Here is a 5,847-nt window from a genome sequence, read left to right as displayed (position 1 = left end):
GACAAAGATTTTTTTGTTGTTGGGAAGTTCCAATTTCTGTTTTCTTTAAAAATTTTCTTTCCCTGGACAGTGAAAGTTGTCTTTATTTTTGTTTTCTTTAGTTTGAAGCTTCAGGCCAATAATTCTGAACTCATAGTTTAAAATAACACTAATCAACATAAAAGTCACATTTTTAGGATTCATCTGCTATGAGGACTCAGAACACCAAAACAGAGTCAAAGGTGAGATATTTTCTCTTTCCTCCACTGACTTGGTGTCTTGCCTTAAGCAAATAGTTTTATGCTTTGTATCCTGTCTATAAAGTAGGTATATTAATAACTTCCTTCACCTCGATTTCTTAGGAGTTTTAGAACTAAGTAAATGCCTGTAGGAATATCTCTACTCTCTACAGAAAATATATTTTTCTCTCTTAAGTAAGGATTAAGTAACAGATTATAGGGTCTAATGTCATTAAAGTAGGTTGATTTATATTGGATCATCTTGGCACAAACTTTTAAAAAAGTAAAAAGGAAAATCAAACAAAACAAAACACTTGTTCCATAAAAGAGAAATATGACCCAGCACATCTGCACTATTTTTAAGGCCTGCATGAATTTTGTTTTTGTTGTATTTTTGTCATGAAGTGATAATTTTAAGATTTGAAGGAAGCTTAAAGCGTTTATAACTATCTGTGCTCTAATATCCATCTCCCCTCTCTGCTGCATTCCTTCCAAATGGTCAACTGGAATTTGCCTGCAATCTTCTGCTTAACAAGAGTGTAAGTTTTCTCCTAAGGCTTCCCTCTATCTTTGAAGCACAAAGAGAAGTTTGTTTGTAAAACAACGTACTCAACTCCTCTAAATTTCCACTGTTTCTTGGTGGCTCTACCTTTTGCATTCCAAAGAGCAAATGTAGTTCCTCTTCTACACAAGAGCTTTCAAGTCTTTAAAAACACAATTTGCATGTTCCCTTCCATTTCACTCATCAGTAATCCACTGTACACCTGGTTTTGTTTCTTATCTCGTGATAACTATCTCTTTCATTTGAAGGATGTGTGATATAGTCCATGAATCTCTTACTGTTAGTTGTAAGGGCTTCCCTGGTAGCTCAGATGGTAAAGCGTCTGCCTACAATGTGGGAGACCCAAGTTCGATCTCTGGATCAAGAATATCCCCTGGAGAAGGAAGTGGCAACCCACTCCAGGACTCTTGCCTGGAAAATCCCATGGACTGAGGAGCCTGGTAGGCTATAGTCCGTGGAGTCACAAAGAGTCAGACACGACTGAGCAACTTCACTTCACTTCACTTCATAGGCATCATTAAAAAGAGTCATATCCTTTATTTTCATGTCAAACATATCTTCAAAGCACCCTTGGCACAAAGTCATACTAACAAGTTTATTGTATAGTAAAGAATACATTAAATAGCAATTCTCTTACCGAAATATGACCTTTGTAAAATTCTTTGTCTTTGCCATCAAGTTCCAAACTCTTATTGTCCTTCACTTCTTTTGTAATGGTGAAAATTTAAGATCTCCCTTTTTAGATCTCATTGCCTTTGCAGCGTGTGTACATCTTGAAGCTCCCATACAGATGCTCTTTCCAGTTTCATGAAGCCTCATGTAGGTGTACTGCTTCTAGTTCTTTTGAGGTCTGTGCCCACCTGTGGCCCTGGAATTTATTTAAGATTCTTGACTATTCCTCTGTTATTGTGAAATATCACAAAATCTTAGCACAAGCAGAAAAATTTAAGTTTCCTAAAATATGTGAGAAAATCCTAGTACCTTTCTCTTCTATCTTTTCTTCTCTCTGCTACCACCATTGAACTCACTCTTGTCCTTCCACCTATACACACCCTCTACTCAACAACCTCATAGATTTTTGCTATTAGAAAAAACAGTACTTTGGGCCTATCCTGGAGGCATATGTTTGAACCTGACCCTAAGGCAGAGACAGTCATTGGTCTAAATATTTAACTGCACACCTTCCATAGCACCTGTCATTTTCCAACTGGTACTACTACGTGTCCCAGTCTGGCATGTAATCAGGTCATATGCTCTCTAATGAAATGAAAATAGACATTATAGGTACTACATCCTATCCTGAATCATAAAAGTTCCCTCAAATTTTTCTCCCTGCTCTTTTCCTCTCCCTTTGGCTAGACTGACAATAATGATAACCTGAGAAGGCTTAGTTGTCACATATCGAAGACTGTAGACTTCCCAGGTGGTGTAGTGGTAAAGAGCCAGCCTGCCATTGAAGACACTGGTTCCGTTACTGGGTCAGAAGTTCCCCTGGAGTAGGAAATGGCAGCCCACTTAAGTATTCTTGCCTGGAAAATTCCATAGAAAGAGGAGCCTGGTGGGCTACAGTACCTGGTGTTGCAAAAATTTGGACATGACTAAGTGAATGTGCACACACACACTGAAGACAGCAAAGCTTCAGGCAATATGGGTCCTGAATGACTATATAGAACAGTATCTTTTTTCTCCTTGACCCTGAACAGACATTATAAACTATTAAAAAAGAAGCGGGGGTGGGGGTGTGGAGTTCTAGTGTATTGAAATCCTTATACTTTTACTAGAGCACGTTTATTTCTAACAACAATGCCAGTCCTGATGGTAATTCTCTGGGCCAGGCTTATTTCAGTGTGCATCACCGTAGGAAAACTGACAGTAATGTGAAACTAGAACATTTCACTGTTGTCTAATTTGATGCTCATAACATGTCCAAGAAATAGTTGTAGATTGTTGACCTGGAAGGAATTGTCTAGTTTAGTGGTTTCTAAAAGTTTTAAGCTGCCGAATCCTCTCTTCGAATGACACTTTGTTGAGTCCTGTATAGAGAATGGATAAAGATGAAACATTAATGGTTAAGATATTAGAAGAGTGAGAAGTGTATTGGTCTCAAATAAATCAACAAGATTCTTTCCTTGAATAGTTGCCCCCCTCTCCCAGTTTCATCTGAGGCCTTTCTTGGACCTTCCAGGCCTCCAAAGAATACTGTTTATAACTCACTTATGGGTGAGATAACTGAAGCTGTGAGATTCAGTTTTATGAGACAAACTGAATTGATTTTGTATCACACTTGAATTATCCTGCCTTTGTGCTATTACCTATCCTCCACACTCTGCCTGGGATGCTGCCTCTTAATCTTTCTCTCTCTCTTCTTCTTTTTTTTTTTTTTGTTGTCCTAACCATATATCAAAGTCCATATCCTTGAAGCCAGTATTAGTTTTCTGTTCTGCCACAAAAAGTTACAACATATTTAGAGGCTTAAAATTATGCAAAAATTTAACTTCACAGTTCTATGGGTCCAGAGTCTTGGATAGATCAACTGGATCCTCTGTTCCAGGTTTCCTTAAGCCAACATCAAGGAGTTGGCAGTGTTGTATTTATCACTGCAGTCCTTGAGGAAGAATTCACTTCCAAGTTTGTTCAGGGTGTTGGTAAGATTTATTTCCTTGAGGTGCTGATATTTGCTACCAGAAGGCACTCAGCTTCATGATTTTCATGTACCCACCCCCAGCAAAGATGGGTCACACTTTGAATCTATTTGCCTTCCCTTCTGCTACATTTTTTCCTCTCCTGCCCTCATGGTGCAGAGATAGCTCTACTTTTAAGAGCACATGTGTTTACAGCAGGCCCATCAGAATAACCCAAAATGATCTCCCCAAATTAATGCCAATTGATTAGCAGCCTTAATTACATCTATGAAGTCCCTTATGTTCATATAATATAACATAGTCACATAGCATAACTCAGGGGTGGGGCAGGGGGTAAGAAGGTCATGTAGCCAAAATTCTGCCTACCACAAAACTTTTCCTGGAAAACCACTCAAAGTGAGATTATCTGCATTAGAACTGCATCTCTCTCTCTTAGTGTCTCTTGTAGTGCACTTACCTTAATCCACCTCTATTACAGTAATTTCTGAAATTGCCTTCATTTTCTTATGCAATTGTAAGATCCATCTGATGGCGGCTAGTCATAGTTTTACCCCTTTAGTATCTAATATAGTTTGGATACTATGAAAATTGGATGAGTTGAATTGAATAACCCAAGTCACACAGTAAAAGCAGAAATGGGGCTAAAATCAGAGCTAGAAGAGGACTTTGAATACAGTATTTTCTCTTTAATACTAAGCTGTCGCTCAGACTCCGGTGTGCCTTGCTCATTTATTTCAAACCTGTCTGCATAAACACTGTGTTTTGTCTGCATACATAAATGCTAAACCGAGCACATGGAAAAGGAGTGACAGAAAAGAAAACATGGTTATGTTGCACTCAACCCTCACCCTCTACTCAAGAATTGGCCATTATCTATAGACATGGATATTTTTATTAAATTTTAGGGAAACTTTTTTTTCGGTAAAGGAAGAAGATATAGGCTTCTGTAATGGCCTTTTTTTTTTTTTTTTTGTAATGGCCTTTTATAATCTTGAATTATCTATAGTCAGGGCTGAGCAATCTGGTAGTCTCTTCTATAAAATGCTTCAGTGAGGAGTCATGCTCAAGTCCCAACAAATTCCAAAGTGTTTCTTAGATGCCACCTTCATTTTGAAACATGCCTGTGTGCTCTGAAGGCTTTTTCTCCTTTCCTTTTTTTAGTTGCTGTCCTGCCAAGATCCTATTTGTACATTCTAGAGGAGAATTTCTCATTTTGTTAGAGTGATTCTGCTCCTATGTGTGGCTGACCCTGGACCTTTCAAAATGTAACAAGTTGGTCTTCTGGGACTGAACAGAAACAGTAGAGGGGCTGACAGATGTAAAAACCATGGCTTTGCTGTAGAAACCATGGCAAACAGAGCCCATCTACCACTTTTCCACAGTAGCAACAGCAGCAGTGTGCTATCCTAAGCCCCAAACCAGAGTAAGAAGGTGGGGAATTCAAGTAGTGGCCCTGCAGTCCTCCTCCTTATTGACCTTTGGTAAATTATATACTTTTTCAGCCTCAGCTGCCTTAGTCACAGAGGGAAACATACTTGTTCAGGCTTACTTGGAAAATGAAATGAATGTGCTTTGTGAGTTATAAAGTACCAAGAGTACTTTTATAGAGTAAGACCCCATTCTCTTTTAAGTGTACATGGATATATAAATAGCAGCAGCATCACTCGTTTTCCAGAGAAAATTAAAGAACAGGTAGGTTCCAAGCAGCAGATTAACCAAAGACTGAAGGTGACACTTCAAAAGGTCCTGATTCCCATTAGACTCGTTAATTCCCTCTTGTTTCTGGGGCCAGACTGTTTCTCTACAAGATTACTGCCAATAGAACATGATGTGTACCATAACTGTAATTTCTTTATGTTTTCTCAAAATTAAGTGGAGAGATTTATTTATTCACTATTTCAAGAATATCTTAATTTTTTAATGTCCTTATATTGATCACATCTTCATATGTTAACTCTCACCAGTATTTATGACTCCTGATTAGTCTGTTGATGAAGTTTGCCTCAGTGTTTGCTTTGAGGAGAATTTCTTACATCTGCTAAATTTTTATGTACTTATTCATTGATTGAAAAAGGACATTTTTACAACTATTGCCTTAATCTGGGACTGGTGTTAAACTAGAGCTGATCACTTTAAAACTATTTTAAGAAACACATGTTTTTTTTAAATCTATAAATATCAGACTTATGTAATGTGTGCTTGCATTCTCTCTCATGTCCGACTCTTTGTGACTCCATGGACTGTAGCCCACCCAGCTCCTCTGTCCATGGAATTTTCCAGGCAAGAGTACTGCAGTGAGTTGCCATTTTCTTCTCCAGGAGATATTCCTGACCCAGGGATTTTACATGAGTCTCTTGAGTCTCCTTCATTGACAGGCAAGTTCTTTACCACTGCACCACATGGGAAGCTCATAATAGTCTCACTT

The 5,847-nt window shown here is 38.3% G+C and overlaps 1 long non-coding RNA gene across 1 annotated transcript in view; it reads right to left on the bottom strand.

The window, feature by feature from the left end:
• Positions 1-1,388: 1,388 nt before the first annotated feature.
• Positions 1,389-5,847, bottom strand: part of LOC132657698 (uncharacterized) — a 21,013-nt gene continuing 16,554 nt past the window's right edge. Inside the window, exon 3 of the long non-coding RNA XR_009596221.1 lies at positions 1,389-2,813. This is a non-coding gene — a long non-coding RNA (uncharacterized LOC132657698). The remainder of the gene's footprint in view (positions 2,814-5,847) is intronic.

The sequence above is a fragment of the Ovis aries genome, chromosome 1 (genome assembly GCF_016772045.2).
Source record: "Ovis aries strain OAR_USU_Benz2616 breed Rambouillet chromosome 1, ARS-UI_Ramb_v3.0, whole genome shotgun sequence".
NCBI lineage: Eukaryota > Metazoa > Chordata > Mammalia > Artiodactyla > Bovidae > Ovis > Ovis aries.
Note: the sequence above shows the minus strand (reverse complement) of the source record. Positions and strands in the feature narration are given on the sequence as shown.